This window comes from Geotrypetes seraphini, chromosome 3, assembly GCF_902459505.1.
Source record: "Geotrypetes seraphini chromosome 3, aGeoSer1.1, whole genome shotgun sequence".
Taxonomy (NCBI): domain Eukaryota; kingdom Metazoa; phylum Chordata; class Amphibia; order Gymnophiona; family Dermophiidae; genus Geotrypetes; species Geotrypetes seraphini.
The window spans coordinates 205,706,176-205,725,323 of NC_047086.1; the positions used below are offsets into that span (position 1 = coordinate 205,706,176).

The window sequence follows — 19,148 nt, forward strand, 5'->3', positions numbered from 1 at the left end:
TTCTGTTTTTGTTTTGTTGTTTTTGTTTTTGGTTTTTTGGGGTTGTTTTTTTAACTCTCTTGTGGGGGGAGGGTGGGTGGAGGCCTTATGCATTGTCTCTTGGGGCTCATCAGAGTCCAGGGCCCTGAGTGTCCAGCTTTCACTTTGGTCTTGTTCAGGCCTCTTTCCTTCTGCCTGCAGCATTTTTCTTCTGTCATTTCTTGTGCTTGGTTCTTCTGACAATTCGATATTCATTGGTATATTCTGGTTTATCTTGATATGAAGGGTGAGGTGTAGAGAGGTGGGGTGGTGGGAGGGGGTAGGGCTGGGGCTGGATATTGGGATCGGGGGATACATGCTGTATAGTTCCTGAATGACTATTATTTTCTGGACCGTGTTCGTTATCTGTTTTTCAGGTTTGTTCAATAAAAATTGTCTCTAAAAAAAAAAGGGGGTATACAAGTCACAATCCCTTTCCTTAACCAAGCCCACTTTTAGGTAGGCACTTTGGAATAGATGCCTACTTTTTATAGAATCATGTTTTTCAAGTTTGGCATCTAACTTTCAATTAAGTCCAATTAATGTCAATTATGAGGTGTTAAATGCCAATTCTTTATCGTCCCTCCAGACTGGCACATAAAGGATGGGGTTACACTGCTCTGCCAGCAGGTGGAGCCTGAGAACACATTGACTTCTGGCAGTAGTACAGGTTGGCTGTGTAGTCCCATCTCAGTCTGTTCTCAGTCTCCAGCAGGTGGAGGTGGTAAGCCTGCGCAGTCTTTCTCTTTGATAGGGCCTGTTGGATTTGATTAGTGGCCTTTGTTGTCCTTTTTTGCTGTCCAGACAGAGCTTCTGGGGGGGGGGACTCTTTCGGGGGTCCATCCGACCGACTTTGGGGGTGCCACACTCGACAGCCTCCTCTTCCCCCCATTTCCCCCACCTCCCCATATTTTTTTTCTTAGAGGTGCCTCAGCTGTATGCCTTGTCACAAACAGGCAAAGACTATAGCTTTGAGAGACTGTGGGGTCTGCTCGTTTGTCCATTAAAGTTTTTACTTTTGGAAAAAAAAAAAAAAAAAGCACTGAGGCAGAAGCCTTAAATTAGCTTTAATTGGGTTTTATTGCTAACTGGAGGTTTTGGTTTTGTTTCCTTAGTAGTTCAAGTTTCAAGTTTATTAAAATATTTGTTATACCGCTTATTCAAATTTCTAGGCGGTGTACAGCAATAATAAATGAAGGAGTCTTTAAAAGTAACAAAACATTTTGGAATTAAAATATTAAAAACAAGACAGTGTTAATTTAGTAGACGTAGACAAAGAACAAGTAAATAACTACACACAAATGAGAAAGAGGGAAGAACTACAATATTTAAATAAAGTGTACATCAAGGGTAAAAACAAAAGGTGGTTCACAATAAGCACTTTAAAGAAGCAGAAAAAGTGCTTATTGTGTGCCTGTTGAGCAATGGATGTGGCCGGCGTAGAGAGTTGCGCGGAGACAGAAAGCCCACCCGTCCCCGCTAAAATCCCACCCGTCCCCGTGAGGAATCCCTCCGTCCCCAGGCTTTCATCTGTGTACTTGCTGAGCTCACTGCTCAGCATGGCTATTTCCCGCCGCGACGCCAGACTTGTAAGCTGCATGCCTGCATCGCCAGAATTTAGGTAGGCTGTTTTCATCCCTGTGGGAGTCCCGTGGGCCAGGGGGCGTCCCTGTGGGAGTCCCGTGGGTCAGGGGGGCATCCCCGTGGGAGTCCCGTGGGCCAGGGGGCATCCCCGTGGGAGTCCCATGGGCCGGGGGGGAACCCGCGGGATCCCCGCGGGACCTGCGGGATCCCCGCGATCCCCGTTCCCGTGCAGACCTCTAGGCCGGCGTGTGCATGAAGAGCTCTAGCCACTGTGAGGAGGAATCCTCATTGACTTTGGGTGCCAACAAACAGGGTTTCCCTTTCCTTGTGCACTGCTCATCAGCTGTAGGCAGTGGGGAAGCCCGGACTTCCCCTACTGCCCACAAAGGGATTTCCTCAGCCACAGACAGTCAGGAAAATAGGGTTTCCCTTACTGCCGATAGTGCTGGGGATTCCCTTATCGCTACAGTGGCTGCTGTTTGCAGTTCTGCTTTAGCTGCTGGGTCCATTCAGGCCTCTTTGCTGCTACTGGCCTCACAGGAGATTTTTTTCAGTGGGCTTTTTGTCGGTTTTGGCGGGAAACTCCACCATTTTGCCTGTGGCTTCAGTGTCCTCCCTCCTGTTTTAGAGAGACAGGAACATGTCCTAGGTGTTTCTTCTGCACTTGCAGAGAGTTCTTTTTTGCTGCCAGGAGTTTTTACCCCTGATTTTGTTTTAGCATTGTACAAGGCTTACTTGTAGGCGGCTGGGAGTCCTGTTTCTTCCCCAGGGGATTCCGGTTATTCAGGGGGGTCTTTACCTTCGATGTCAGCCCCAATCCAGCCCCCCTTGGTCTTCATCCAAGTGTCTTTGGGTGTCTTGGGACAAAGATTTTTTTCTTTACTGACACTTTTTGCCTGATGAGGACTTGGATCTTTTGACTGATCCACAAGATACTCTTGGGGGGGGGGTCGGATGATGTGGACAGTTGCATTTCTGAGACGCCAGTTGGTGAGGATGCTTCAGTCATGCACATTTTTCACCAGGAAGAGCTTCAGGAGTTTATTTTTCAGGTGTCTTAGGTTTTGCGTTTTGAGGAGGAAGCTAAGGACCTCCCCTCGAGTTGTGGACCCTCTGCTTCGGGGGTCCCGTTGGCCTCCCGTTCTTTTTCCTATGCATCAGGATATTTGGGATGTGGTGCACGCACAGTGGAAGACTCCAGACACGCCTTTTCACTTGGGACGGTCCATGACCATGCTCTATCCCATTCCTTTTAAGTCTCCTGTGGTTGATGCTGTGGTCTCAGCTATCGCACATAAGCATACGATGCCAGTTGAAGGCAGTTCAGCCTTGAGAGGCACCCAGGACTGTAAGAAGGAGTCTCTCCTTAAGCAGAGTTTTGACGTGGCTGCGTTGGATATCCAGGTGACAATTTGTAGCTGTCTGGTGGCCCGGGATTGTTCCCTGTGGTCTGAGTGGGTCCTTGACTGGGAGTCTGCTGACTGATCCTTGGTGGATCAGGAGGTGGCTAAGATTGAGCTCGGCACTTCTTATCTCTCTAATTCCATGTATGATCTGTTGTGGGCATCTGCCAGGTCCATGGCCCTCGGAGTAGTCACTCGCCATACCCTATGACTTTGTGGTTAGTCAGCGGAGGCGGCCTTGTAAGTCTAAGCTCAGTAAATTTCCTTTTCTGGGCTCTTTCCTCTTTGGGGAGGAGTTGAATAAGCTTGTTCAGGCCTTGAGTGACTCTAAGGTGCCTTAGCTTCCGGAGGACCAACCACACCAGCCATCTCGAGCTGGCATCACCGGGTCAGCAGCATGCATGCAAGAGCCGCTGCGCACTGTCCCGGCAAACAAGGGCAGCTGGCACTGAAGATAAGGAGCAGCCAAGCCGGAAGGAAGACGAGCACGCGCTTGCAAGGGACTGATTCGGCAGAGAGGGGCATGCCCAGCTGGATGGCCCTGAACAAGTAAGGGAGAGAAGGGATAACGTGGGACAAAGAAAGAAAAGGGAAGAGGGAGCGCATTGGGACATGGGAGGGGCATGAATTTGGGACAAAGGTTGGAAGGCAGGGAGGGGGGACTTGAACTCGGGACACAGAAAGAAGGGAGGAGGCATGAACTTGGGACACAAGGGAGGGGACAGAAAGGGAGAATTGTTGTGGATGAGTGTGTAAGTGAGAGGGAAAGATAATGCACATGGGGAAAGGAAGAAAGAGGAAAATTGGGCATAGAGAGAGAGAGGAGTGAGGTAGAGATACATGGATAAGAGAAGGATGAGAGGGAGAAATGTTGGATATGTGGTGATGGAGAGGGAACAGAGGGGCAGATTGAAGGGGATGCAAGGGGGAAGAATGTTGGACCTAGTGATGGAGAGAGAGGTGTGGCATGGTGCTGGAGAGGGGTGATAGGAGAAATGTTGAGCATGGGGCTGGTGGGCAATAGTGAAAAATGCTGCACATGATCTGGGGGATGAGAGAGGGAAAAATATTGGATGTGGCAGTAGAGGGAGTGGGAGAGATGCACCATGGATCTCTCTCTCTCTCTTTCTACACACAGGATGGAGACGGGGACTGAGTTCACAGGGACAGGATGGGGACCGAGTTGCGGGAATGGGGTGGAGATGGGTTTTTTTTGTTTCAGTCTTAGTAGTTTTGCCGGTCCACAAAATAATTCTTTTATTTCTGCCGGTCCATAGGTGTAAAAAGGTTGAAGAACACTGACCTAAAGCATCTTTCAGGGGAAACTCTCTAAACTTGTCTTTTTTTCCCAAAAGCAGATCTTTGCTCACAGTACAAATCTTCAGACCCCGCCCCTAAAGCTAATCTTAAACTGAATTAAAATTTCTCTTGAAAAACTGTGTGTAATATTCAACTTCCACCACCTATCCACATTGTTTGAACAAACACTCATTGACTGTGTACACTGGAAAAACAACGTGAGTTTTATACTGAAAGGCCAGACTTTGAAAGTAACATAACATAAAATGTTATTTGTATACCGTGATATACCGTGATACACCGTGAAGTTCGATGCGGTTAACAAAAAGTATCTAAAGACTACATGAACGGCGAGGGTACAAATACCAACAGCCTGCATTACAGTTACAATTGTAGCAAGGGTTCATTTGCTCAAAACTCACCATGCCTTTAACCTTTTCCTATCTTAATACATTTTACGTTACGCTGGTTCCAATCGTAATTATTTTAGCAAAGTTTTGTATTATTCACCGTTATCATTTATGGCTATTGTAAACATAATGTAAATAAGTCATAAGTCTGTAAATACAAAACCTTCCTGGATAGAACTTTTATGTACCAAGCAAACAAACAACAACACTGGCTAGACAACTACATCAATGGAGCTAGACTGACCTACGACGCTTTTAGAAAAGTCATAAAAACTGCCTTATTTGACAGATATATCACCTAAACAGTAACTACACCAAACACTAAATACAATTCTATTATTTCTAACATGTCACCTCTGAAATTCTTAACAATTGTAATTTGCTTCTATTTCTAACATGTCCCCTCTGAAATACTTAACAAACTGTTTATTGTAATTTCTCTGCATTCATTGTAATTTCACTGACTATCTGCATACTGTAACTCGCTGTTTGTCCAGCTCTCTTCAATGTGAACCACCTAGAAGTCGCACGATTATTGGCGGTATAGAAGAATAAAGTTATTATTATTAAATTCAAATATTTTGTGTTCCTGGCTCTTTATTAGTATGGGACAGGATCCAAGATGGCGGCAGTCCAACTTTGCTGAGAGGCTAGCGTCGGTGAGCTCGCTACAATTAAATATTTCCAGCTAACTTTATCTTCTGACGATGCCCAAGCGGAGAGGAAGGAGTTCAGCTGGGGCCGCGTGGGGCTCCAGTGCCTCCGTTTCGGGCACTGTGGAGGAGCTCTTCCGAGGCATGCAAGGAACCCTTCGGCAGCCAGTGACTCGCCCACAGGAGACGCCCCGGATGAGCGAGACGGAGGCGCTCTCTTTGGGCCTGGAGGCAACTCTGAGTCCCGACACAAGGGCACCGCCCCCTAATCCTCGAGTTACCAGCTCCCTGCGGGCGGGGGAGTTTTCGGAGGAGGAAACTCGATCTGCCCTGGAGGCCGGGGACAATGCTGAAGGGAGCTTTGAGCCAGACTCCCTGCAATCTCAGGAGAGTCTTGGAGCAGAAACCAAGGAATCAACAGCTTCTGGGGACAGTTGAAACCAGGGAAGTGACAGTGAGAGAAGAACGACTGGTGAGGAAAGTAAACGTTTGCAGTTGCCTTTGTTACAGAAGCCCCGAGAGGTAACACTTGACTCTATCTGGGACCTGGTAGCCAGTCTACCTAACTTAATAAATCCCCAAATTCAACAGCTAGAAGGAAAAATAAATGTTCATTCCACTGATAGTAGAAATTTGAAACAGGAAGTAAAAGAATTTAAAGAAGGCATTGGAGACAATCAGGAGATAATAAAGGTTAAACAAATTCAAGAAACTTTAAAGACAACACTAATCTTAGAAGGAAGTTTGAATTTTTGGAAAACTTTTCCCGCAGTAATAATTTAAGATTGGTTAACTTCCCTAGGATTCAGACAATAACTCCTAGGGAAATGTTGAAAAAATATATGATAGAAATTTTGGGAATATCAGAGGAGATGATACCTCCACTTACTCAAGCTTATTATCTCCCTAATAATCAACAGAAACAAAAACAACAAGAAATTATACAGGGGGAAAATTTGAACGTATCTAATTTATTGGAAATGTCTGCTAAGGAATCGATTATTCCTGGAACTTTATTACTAACAGTTGCTTTGGCACCAGACAAAAATTGGTTATTAAGACTTTTCTTTCAAAATAAACAGAAACAATTTCATGGGATGAAAATACAAATGTATCCAGACTTGGCGAGAGATACCCAGAGGCGTCGTAGAGAATTTTTACTTTTAAAACCTTAGGGGCAACGTTTTATCTTCGTCACCTATGCAAATGTATAGTGAATTATTCTTCTCAAAAATATGTTTTCTTTGAGCCCATTCAGTTGACAACTTTTTTATCGCTGTCATGCTTGGAAAAAGAAAAGATAATTTAAAAGTAATTTAAAAACATTTCTTTTCAAGGATGCCTTTGAAAACTAATTTTAATATCCTACAACCCCATTAAGTTTTATCTTATCAAATTTGTTATTTTGTTAACCTTCTGTATTTTTCCCTTGATGTTTTCTCTTTACTTTTAAGATTTGTATTTCATTCTTCCTTACCTACTGTTATGAGTATATTAAATTGATTGTAATTTTGTATTTTTTAAAGTATTTTTATTTATTGTATTGTCACCCAACAAATGTAATTTTAAACTGTACAAGCGATTAATCAAAAAACCTATTAAACTTGAAACTTGAAACTTGATTGGTTATATTATGGGGTAACCTGCCTCAGCTTAATTGGCAGTCCTATACTTCTTTAAGATATATTGTTAATTAACCTCGCATTAGCTATATTTTGGATCCAATGAGGACTTGAGCTGAAATTTAAGCATAATTGTTTTCTTCTTTTTTACTGATTATATGTTTTTTTTAGATTGAAGTAATTAATTCTTGGCTTGGATTTTGCTTTCTGTACAAGTTTTATGCTTGATATGTATTGTAAAATGATAAATAAATAATAATAATTAAAAAAAAAAGTATGGGACATACGATGGCAATGACTTTTTTGGAATGTCCCGTCATCCGGGACACACGATAGGAAAAGGTTAACGATCAACACTAAACCAGTTTCAACCGGTTTAGCATCAAAGTATTTCAGCTATTGATGCCTAAAATGGCTAATCGGAGTCTTTTCCGTGGATTGTAGTGGCCCTCAGTAATTGTATGTAAAGGATCAATCTTAAAGAGAAAATGATTTGGACAAGAGGTCAATTGAGCCCAGTAGAATTTTGGTTGCACTATAGCTTAATATCCAACTCTGACTTAGATCCAAAATTCATCCTAGAATGGAAAAATTTCAGTGATCAGGTTCTAAACAATATTGCACCATTGAAACTATATAAGAAAACACATTGTTTATCCGACAGCTGGTATGATGCTGATCTATTAGCTTTAAAACGAGAAGTACGTAAATTGGAAAGAACATGGTGTAAATCAGGGAAAGATAAGGACAGATTGCGACTCAAAGTTAAAGAGTACAAAAGAATGATTAAAGAAAAGTGTTGCAAACATTATTCCCAAACAATTAATTCTCCTTCGCTGAATAGCAAAGAACTTTTCAGAATAGTCAATTCTTTGTTTGATATTGATCTATATAAACGTTCTAACACAGCTCTCCCACCCTCTCCTGCAAACCTAGCCGACTACTTTGCCACTAAAATTCAGAATTTGAAATCGTCTCTTGTAACTACTAGCATATAATCAACCAACCCTCTTTAGATAATGAAGGTTCAATTGCTGACATAGCCTGGAATCATTTCGAAAATCCAGATTGGAACCAATTTCTCAAGCTCTACTCTAAATATGCAAAATCAAATTGCCTATTAGACAACTGTCCACTGCCTATCATGAAATCAGCCCCCCTCCCATTCAAAGCTGAACTCTTCAACTGGGTTTCTCTATGTTTCTCCACTGGCTACTTTCCAGTGGAACTCGGCCATATCCTTGTGACTGCTATTATTAAAAACTTCAAGGAGCCAGTCTCTTCGGCTGCCAACTACAGACCCATTGCCAACATACCACTTTTCCTCAAACTTATGGAAGGTCTAGTTAACCTTGATCTCATGAAATACTTAGAGAAGTTCAACATTCTACATGATTTTCAGTCTGGTTTTCGCACAAATTACAATACGGAAACTGTCTTAGCTTCGCTGACTGATCACCTCTTCCATTTGTTTTCCCTGGGAAAAAGCGCACTGGTACTCCAATTCAACTTGAGCAGTGCCTTTGACCTTGTTGACCATGACATTCTGCTTAGATGCCTCGATTCTATTGGCATTTCTGGACAGATACTAAATTGGTTTACAGGCTTCTTAAAAAAAACGCACTTACCAGGTTCACTGTGACGGAACCCTCTCCCAATCCTGGTGTAATCCCTGCGGAGTTCTACAGGGCTTCCCTCTCTCCCCTTCTCTATTCAACGTCTATATGGCATCATTGGGACATATGTTATCTGACTTAAAATTGAAATCGTATATATACGCAGATGACATCACAATTATCATTCCCATAACCTCACTGACACAAGAGACAGAACAATTCACCTCATCTGTCCTCACTAAGGTAGAACAATGGACTACACAATTCAAATTAAAACTGAACCCAGAAAAAACCAAGATTTTCATGGCAAGTCCCAACTACAAGTTAACTAATACCTCTTTGAAATTAAACGGGTTAAATTGCCCAATTAACTCCACTATCAAAATCTTCGGAGTCATCCTGGACCGATGCCTGACTTTTGAAGATCATACTAGTGCTCAGGTTAAAAAATGCTTTTGCACCCTTTGTAAACTTCGCACCATCAAACACTATTTTGACTTCATCTCTTTTTGACTACTGGTTCAATCTCTAATCTTAAGCATCTTAGATTACTGCAATATTATATACTTGGGATCCTTTACGAATTGAAATTCCGATTAAGAGTCATTCAGAATGCTGCCGCCCGTCTCATTTATGTTCTCAAAAAGTTGGACCATGTAAGCCCGTATTACAGAAAACTACACTGACTACCGATAGAGGCAAGGATCATCTTCAAGTTTGCCTGCCTCTGCTTCACAACCTTAACAGGTTCATCCCCAATCTATCTGTCACACCATTTTGAATTTCCAGGCACCACCTGCACATGTAGTGCCTACCTATTTGCCTTCCCATCCTTGAAGGGCTCTATCTACCATAGATTCCTTGATAGATCTCTGTCATTCCAAGCAGGCAAATGGAATAAATGTCTAACCACCCTCATTTCAAATGCACCCTCCTACCAAACCTTCAGAAAATCAATTAAAACCTATCTCTGATAAATTTCTCTGACTCCCTTCCTGCCTTCTTGTATCTCTGATATGCCTCCGGATTTACCTGACTACTCTTGACTCGCTAATGTAATTTGAAAGTCTTTTCTGTAACATCGCTGTCTGTGTACAGTCTCTTCATCTGTAAATCGCTCTAAATTGCTGTGGTACTTCAGTATACAAAAATAAAGTTGTTATTATTATTATTATTATCATCAATATTAAAATGAGCACAACATCTGTGCCCATTAAAAAAAAAACACACACACACACACAACCTACTCTTGATTTATTTATCTCTTCTCTATATTACCAGCATAAGATAAGCTGCATTCTGTCACAAAGAAAGTATATGAAAAGCCTGACTGTGCTACAACTTTAAATACCTACAAGCATAAATATGATCACAGTTGTCTAAGCATTCTTTAAAATAAACCCAAGCCTTTTTGAGGTTTTAGGGTAAGGGAAGAGTCCAAAGTAGTCCCTAGCTTTTTTTTAATATTCTTAAATGGGAATGGGTGTGCACTCACCCCAGAGTATTTCTGTTTTCTCTGGGCTTAGATTTTATAAAGTCATTTTCATCCAGTTCTAACCAGTATCGAAACATATATGAGAGATTTTCAAAAGGTTTCCACATTTTTATTTTTTTAAACACTATTTATTAAATACTGTATCTCAAAAACAAATTACATCATGTAGTAGGATTTATGGTTCACTTAGCAGTATTATAAACACGTTACGTCTCTGTTAAGTTGTCTAGGGAAAACCATAACCTCTTATCCAAGTCCAAATATCATGGTCTAATTATACGACACAAAACCCAGGCTAATGAGAAATATCTTTATTATGAAAATAGAAAAATCTAATTCACAAGCCAGCTGCAAAATCTAAGTATTGTTCACAAAATATCTGATTACACAAATGAAACTCAGTACATAATTATCACAATCTAATTGTTAGACAATTGAGTAATTTTACTTGTTAATACATACTAAACAATTCTTTATAATAATAATCCCTGATTAGCAAATAATTATATTATCACCAATGGAGCTTTATTGTGTGTGTGTGCGCACAATAAAGGTTGTGCTCAATTTTATTATATGTAGGTTCTTATTTTTCTCTCTTTTCCTCAGTTTGATTGTCAGCTGGCTATGCTGTATTCCTGCTTTATCAGTAATATGATGGCACCTACATTAGGCTCGGCTCTGATTAATAGCTACCCTTCAGCTGTCTATGGTGTATTCCTAATTTATGTGTAATCGGATACCTTTATTAGGCTGTAAAAAAGCTGCTTTTTGGCTTTCTGTTCTGTATTCCATTTCTTGTGGGAAATCCATGATAATAGGAAACTTTCAAGGCACTTCACCTTGAATACGGGGCCAAAACTCCCCTCGAGCAGTTCTTAATCTCCTACAGTAGCAGCATTGGGCTGGCCTTGTCCTTAATCTCCTACAGTAGCAGCATTGGGCTGGCCTTGTCCTTCCTCCACATCATTCTCTCCTTTGGGGGGGAGGAGGGAGAACAGTGGTGCAGGCCCTGGCTGTTGTAGTTCGTGGAGTCAGGACAGGGTTCACAGGGCGAGGACAGGGACAATTATTTTCCCTGAGTCATTCTCTAGTAGGAAGTTATGACATATAACTTCCTACCATCTTCTGTGCAGTGTCTGTTCACCTCTTGCACCTCACTGCTGCCACCGCAATACTGCCCCTAGGTCCAGGATCCTCTTCAGCACTGCTATGCTTGCAACCACCAGACTGTGCCATCCCAATATGGAGAACTGGAGAGAAGAGCATCGGTGAGAGGTCTGGAAAACATGGAGGGACTGTAGAGAATAGCATTGGGGAGGGGGGCTGTATAACATTGGGAGGGGGCTGTAGAGAAGAGCATTGGGGAGAGGGGCTGGAGATCCTTCTTCTGGACCAACTCCAGCCTGTTCATATAAGAACATAACATAAGAACATAAGAATTGCCGCCGCTGGGTCAGACGGACCAGTGGTCCATCGTGCCCATCAGTCCGCTCACGGGGCAGCCCTCTGATCAAAGATCAGTACCCTAATTGAGACTAGCCCTACCTGAGCACGTACCAGTTCAGCAGAAACTTGTCTAACTTTGTCTTGAATCCCTGGAGAGTGTTTTCCCCTATGACAGACTCTGGAAGAGCGTTCCAGTTTTTTACCACTCTCTGGGTAAAGAAGAACTTCCTTATGTTCGTACAGAATCTATCCCCTTTCAATTTTAGAGGGTACCCTCTCATTATCCCCACCTTGAAGAGGGTGAACAACCTGTCCTTATCTACTAAGTCTATTCCCTTCAGTACCTTGAATGTTTTGATCATGTCCTCTCTCAATCTCCTCTATTCGAGTGAGAAAAGGCCCAGTTTCTCTAATCTTTCACTGTACGGCAACTCCTCCAGCCCCTTAACCATCTTAGTTGCTCTTATCTGGATCATTTTGAGTAGTACCGTGTCTTTCTTCATGTACGACGACCAGTGCTGAACACAGTACTCCAGGTGAGGGCGCACCATGGCCCGGTACAGTGGCATGATAACCTTCTCCGATCTGTTCGTGAGCCCCTTCTTTATCATTACCATTAAACTGCACAAAGCACACTGATAGCAGATGTAAATTCTCAAAATTGACATAATTCAATCACTAAATTCAAAAATAAAATCATTCCCCCCTACCTTTTGTTGTCTCCCTCCCTCCATGCTATGCCTTACCTTACCTTCTGGCCTGCTCCCACCTAGCCATTTTATGCCGCCCCCAGTGTTATCTTCAGGCCGGCTCCCTCTTCCTCACTGATGCAGTGCACAAAGCTGTGGGCAGCGGCTTGCGCGTTCCGTGCATCATCTGGAAGCCTTCCCTCTGACATTGCAGTGTCAGAGAGAAGGCTTCCAGTTCAGGCACAGGACACGCGTAGGAGCCACTGCCTGTGGCTTTGTGCACTGAGTCAGTGAGGAAGAGGGAGCTGGCTTGAAGATAACGCCGCATTGATCGCACCATGGACCGGCGGTTGAAGAACACTGTTTTGGGCCTGATGCATGTGGTTGAAGAACACTGCTCTAAAGCAGTTGTCCTTCAGTTGTTTGCTCCCTTTTTCAGTGGCATTCTCCTTCACATGTGCTACAGTCTGCTGACAGCCTGACATTGGAAATCCCATCTTTGGTAACTGTGAAGCTTATTGGCAACCATAAATCTATGTTGTCTGTTCAAGGTCCGGCACTGTGGAATGACTTACCGTTGTCATTGTGTCAATTGACTATGCTTTAGCAATTCAGAAAAGGAGTAAAAGCTGTGTTGTTTGAGCGTGCTTTTGGTGCAAAACATTACATTAGAGATTTCTATTCCATCATTACCTTGCAGTTCAAGGCGGATAACAAAAGAAATAAAAAACGGAGGGTTGCAATGGAAGAACATTTGTCCTTTCTGGAGAGGTAAAGAGTAGGTTATGTAGTTTCAGTGTGGCGGGAAGAGGGAGGGGGAAGTACGGTAAGTTTGAAGTTAAGGCTGTTTCAGGAATTTCTTGAAGAATGTAGTTTTTATTTCTTTTCTGAACGTCTTGTAGTCTGGTGTCGTTTTCAGTAGATTGGAGATTTGGTTATCTAGTTTAGCTGCTTGAGTGGCCAGGAAGCCATTGTATAGTTTTTTCCGTTTTACTTCTTTGATCGAGGGGTTTGTGAATGGGGTGTGTGTTTTTCTATGTCTGATTGAGGTGGTTTGGATGAGGCAGTTGTTCAGGTAGGTTGGGCTGTCTCCGTTTAAGGCTTTAAATAATATACAGTAGAATTTAAATAGTATTCTTTCTTGGATTGGTAGCCAATGTGAGTTGATGTATGCTTCTGTAATATGGTCGTATTTTCTCAATGAGTAGATGAGATTCAGAGCTGTATTTTGGATTGTTTGTAGTTGTTTAGTCACTATAGCAGAGCAGGGGAGGTAGAGGATGTTGCAGTAATCTAGTAGACTTAGGATTGGGGATTGTACTATAAGCTGGAACTGTGTTTTTTCAAAGAATTTCCTGACTTGTCTTAGGTTTCTCATCACTGCGAAGGATTTCTGTATTGTTTTATTTATTTGCGGTTGCATGGTGCAGCATCGGTCTATAGTCATTCCTAGTAGTTTTATGGTAGTTTGAACGGAAAAACAGATTGGGAGATGATATGGTTGTTCTCGTGGAGTTTTGAGTGGGATGTCAGCAGTGCAATTAGCGACGGAGAGAAAGTACAGAGGGAGTGTTCCAACTGTAGCCAGAGAGGACAATAGTCAGATGACAATGAAAACCATTGGCTAGATTGTTGTAGAATAAAAGCCTTGTGGTATGTCAGAAAATCAGGTAGTAATACACCCGCCACAGTTTTGGGAGCCTTAAGTTTTTTAAGGGCAATTTTTGGTGGGTTTTTATTCTATAGAAAGGATACACTTTGAGCAAAGCTGCCGCGCCTGTGCCGCAGTAGTGTCCTTTTGTGACCTTTATGGTTGACGTGGCAAAGGGTTCTTCCATTGTGGAATCAGGATCCACATGTAAGTGTTCTGCTGCCCTTGGTAGGGAACCTCGCTTTTCCTCCGGGGGTTGGCCTTTCAGTTTTTGGTGGGTGGCGGGCTCGGGGAGTCGAACAGTTGAGGCATATTCTGCAGGAAAACAGGACTCTTCTTTCTTGTGAGGACCTGCTACAGCGGGGAGTCCTTGGGACGGGTCTTCCTTTTGCGTATTGTCAATTAGGGCATTATGTGGGCTCCCTCCCAGGATTTTGGGATTCGCTTCCAGGCCTTCTTGGGGGCGGACCAGGAGTTCAGGATCTCAATCTCTTATTTTCATAAACTGCTTTTGACCCTTGGTCCACCTAGGACTTTTCCTTCTGTTTTGGATGCCTGGCAGCAAGATTTGGGACGGGACCTAAGAGGGGACTTTTGCTTGGTGTGTTGTAGCGCACTGCGGGCTTGGTCCATGGTGCCGACTTGCGGAAATGCCACTATCGTAAAGTCCTGAGGGCCTATGTTTCCCAAAGTCAAGCTTATTATCTGGGGTATGTTGATACTCAGCTCTGTGGATGCTGCAATGTTGGAGTGAATTCCTATTTTCATGCTCTTTGGAGCTGTGAGGAGGTCCAGGCTTTTTGGAAAGTTGTGGCATCCTTTTTGCGGGAGATCCTTCGGGAGCCATTTTCTGTTTCAGCACTTTCTATGCTCTTTGCTCATTTTTCTCTGCTTTCTGGGTATACGTCTGTAGAAAAATTGTTTCTCATAAATGTTATATTTTGGGGAAGAAATGTATCCTGAATTGTTGGTTGTCTCCCGAGCCCCCATCCTTTTGGTATTGGAGGAATCGTTTGCATTAGCTGATAGGATGGGAAGCGCGGACGGAGACAATGGAGCAGAAACTTTGTTACCACCTGGACTCCATATTTGAACATTTTGTCTGCAGAGAGTAGAAGTCGTATTTTGAATAGACTTCAGTTGTATATTGCCTTACCTGTTTAGGTTTTGCTACCGGTCTGTACACTGTTTGGGTGGGTGGGGGGGTCTTGGGGAGTGTTCAGGAGGGGTTCTGGGGTGGGATCCTTTTGCCTTGGTGTCCCTATGGAGGATATAAGAGTATAGTCCTCCATAGTGGGTTGATTCTGTTATAAAAAGAAAATATTTGGACTGGTGATTTCGCTTTTGTATTACTGATCTGTTTTCTAATAAAAAGATTTACACATAAATTAGGCTCATAAATCATAAATCTAGGCAATCGAATGAGAGGCCTAAATGTATAACTTAAGTGAAACCACAGTAATAAGGGGAAAAACCCCCAAGATTGTCATTAAAGAACATCCTCCAAACAAGTATTAAAGCAATAAGATATATTTTATTTATTTATTCAATTTTCTTTACCGTTCTCCCAGGGGAGTTCATAACGGTTTACATGAATTTATTTAGGTACTCAAGCATGTTTCCTTGTCTGTCCTGGTGGGCTCACAATCTATCTCATGTACCTGGGGCAAAGTTTTTAAGTACTCATAATTAGTGAGAGGAAAAACTCTGGGTTTAATCATTACACTAAACTAAACCATTACAAATTATTCAGAATAATTTTTAAATTGCAGAACTTCAAAAAAGGAGAAAGAAACACCACAGTTATAGTGAAGTCATCCAAAATACACTAGTGCTGGCTTTTACAAAACCATGGTTAAGGTTTCTATTGCAGGCTGGCGAAGTAAATACTCTGATACTCTCTACCATGGCTTTGTTAAAGGGGGCCTAAATTTTCAATGGAACCATTTCAAATATTGAACACAGCTGTGCTTATCTGGACGGATGGTTTGAATGCAAAATCCTAAATATTCAAATCGTGATGTATGAGGTAACAAGCCTAAATTTGTAAGCGTGTGGGACAATTATATAAATTGGCACCTCAGTCAAGGCACTTACAATGCTCGTGTGCAGAGCTGCCAAAGGGGTTGATCCAGTCAGCAGGAAATTTAGGGTCCAACCCTAGCCCACCCTGCCCTACTACACCCATCGCTCTGCCGCGCCCCATCCATTGCTTCACCCAGCTCGATCCATTGCTTTGCCCCTGGCACAGCTAATTAACGGCTAGAGGCAAAAGGAGTAACCTCCCCATAGTGCGGCAGCAGGAAAGGCCTTCATAAAAGGTCATCTCCTGCCATACTTAGCATGTGCACTTATAGGTTCATTGAGAAGAGGTGATCCTAGCGGGTTAAGGCAACAACATACATAGGGTCCCTTTTACCAACCCGCGTTAATCAGCTAACGTGGGGGTTTACTGTGTGCTGGTCATTAGTACAGACTCGCAGTAACAGCTGCAGTATGTTAAAGCAGCCAGCGTGATAAAAGATCTATGCTGTCTGACCTTTGCTTTCTATCCCCTCCTCCTTCCTGGTGATAGCTAGCATGTTCATTTAGGCCCTGATTCTCCAAAAGTGCGTCCCGATTTTAGGCAGCTGTAGACGTCCTACAGCTGTCTAATCAGCCAATCGGGATGCACGTTTTTTTTAAAAAAATGCTCCCCAGGCAGGCCGCCCGGGAGAGGCGTCCTATACTAAACGCCGATTCTGTAACCAGCGTCTTTAGAGAATCGGGTTAAATTAGACGTGGCCGCTATACTTATGGCAGCAAGGGATCTCCCTGCTGCAATATGTATAGCGGCTGCGGTTGTTGCGGCCGCCTGTCCCATCACCGACAGGAGAATGCCTAACTCCTCCTGTCGGAACCCCGAGCCCCCTCCCCCCCAAACTCGTAATCGCCGACAGGAGGATGCCCAACTCCTCCTGTCGGAACCCCGGACCCCCCTCCCCCCCAAACTCATAATCGCCGACAGGAGGATGCCCAACTCCTCCTGTCGGAACCCCGGACCCCCCTCCCCCCCAAACTCGTAATCGCCGACAGGAGGATGCCCAACTCCTCCTGTCGGAACCCCGAAACCCCCTCCCCCCCCAAACTCGTAATCGCCGACAGGAGGATGCCCAACTCCTCCTGTCGGAACCCCGGAACCCCCTCCCCCCCAAACTCGTAATCGCCGACAGGAGGATGCCCAACTCCTCCTGCCGGAAAGCCCAACGACCCCCCGCCCCAACTAATCTCCCTCCCCCAACTAACCTTTCAATGTTGGTCAGCTGGACGGGTCTTGCTGCCGTCCAGCCGACGGGTCTGCCTCATGGAAATGAGACGGCACGCCCCTTCCCGGCCCATCCCCGCTAAATCTAAGGCCTGATTGGTCCAGGCTAGGCACCTTGGCCAATCAGGCCTTAGGATTAGTGGGGATGGGCGGACCCGCTATGCCTAAGGCCTGATTGGTCCAGGCTTCTACAGCCTGGGCCAATCAGGCCTTAGATTTAGCGGGGATGGGCCGGGAAGGGGCGTGCCATCTCATTTCCACGAGGCAGACCCGTCGGCTGGACGGCAGCAAGACCCATCCAGCTGACCAACATTGAAAGATTAGTTGGGGGAGGGAGATTAGTTGGGGCGGGGGGTCGTTGGGCTTTCTGTCAGGAGGAGTTGGGCATCCTCCTGTCGGCGATTACGAGTTTGGGGGGAGGGGGTTCCGGGGTTCCGACAGGAGGAGTTGGTCATCCTCCTGTCGGCGATTACGAGTTTGGGGGGGAGGGGGTTCCGGGGTTCCGACAGGAGGAGTTGGGCATCCTCCTGTCGGCGATTACGAGTTTGGGGGGGGAGGGGGTTCCGGGGTTCCGACAGGAGGAGTTGGGCATCTTCCTGTCGGCGATTACGAGTTTGGGGGGAGGGGGTTCCGGGGTTCCGACAGGAGGAGTTGGGCATCCTCCTGTCGGCGATTACGAGTTTGGGGGGGAGGGGGTTCCGGGGTTCCGACAGGAGGAGTTGGGCATCCTCCTGTTGGCGATTACGAGTTTGGGGGGGGAGGGGTTCCGGGGTTCGGGGTTCCGACAGGAGGAGTTAGGCATCCTCCTGTCGGTGATGGGACAGGCGGCCGCAGCCGCTATACTTTATTGCAGCAGGGAGATCCCTTGCCGCGATCAGTATAGCGGCCGCGTCTACTTACAATGTAGACCAGCATTTTGCTGGCCTACATTTTAAGCGTCTCTTTCTCTACTAGGGAGACGCGTAGGGCCGCCTAAGTTCGCCTAAGGCCTGTAGGCGAGCTTAGGCATCTTGCGGGTCTCCCTAGGCTCCCGGAGGCGCCTTCAGGCCTGCCTGGGGAGCATTTTTTTTTTTTAAAACGTGCATCCCGATTGGCTGATTAGACAGCTGTAGGACGTCTACAGCTGCCTAAAATCGGGACGCACTTTTGGAGAATCAGGGCCTTAGTGCATATGTAAAAAAACTGGGAATGCACAAGTAAGCATGCCAGCCACAATTAGGGTGTGGCACTGCTGGTTGGGTCTGAGCTCAAAGTGTTTGGCCATGGTCCCATGGTCCACTGATGGCTACACCCCTGCTACCCAAAGTTACAATAAAAATAAGAGTTGAAATAAATCCATCCTGATCCATCTTACTATTTCTCCTCCTCCCTATCCCCCCAGCACTTCAGCACCCAGTCCTTGAACAATTCCACTTTCACATCCACTGGCATAACCCAACCCCACTAGGACTCACTCCTTGGAAGGATGACCCCCCTAGCTTCCACAAGACTATTGCTAGGGGTCACGATGATCATTTTGGAACTGAAACCATTTGAGGTGGGAGAGGAGGAGGACTACTTCCGCCTTGTGCCATTCGATTACCAGGGAACCTAGGTGAGACCTGGTGCGGAGTGGTCAGGCTATGCCAGTGAAAGGGAGTTGTTTTCCAAGAGGTGTACTTCTTGTGGGGCATGTTTTGGGGGGGGAACTGTCCAATTGAGTGAATGCCCTAGTGCTAATGGGGGTAGGAAAGAACAGGTGCTGTCGCTTTTACCTTTTTTTTTTTTTTTCATTTTGGACACTAGGACCCTACAGTCATACCAGGACAGGTTGTGACGGTACATCTGCTGAAGCATGACTCGTGGGCCCATGCAGTATGGGCCTGGTATTTAAAATTATTTAACCGGTTAGTAACCACTGCTGACAGGTTAAATTGCAGATAGCCAGCTAAGCCCAAATACTCAGCAGGAGATAACCA

General features: G+C 44.6%; 1 protein-coding gene across 5 annotated transcripts in view; it reads left to right on the forward strand.

Moving 5' to 3' along the window:
* Positions 1-19,148, forward strand: part of POU6F1 (POU class 6 homeobox 1) — a 243,556-nt gene that overhangs the window by 87,909 nt on the left and 136,499 nt on the right. The gene's annotated exons all lie outside the window — the stretch shown is intronic.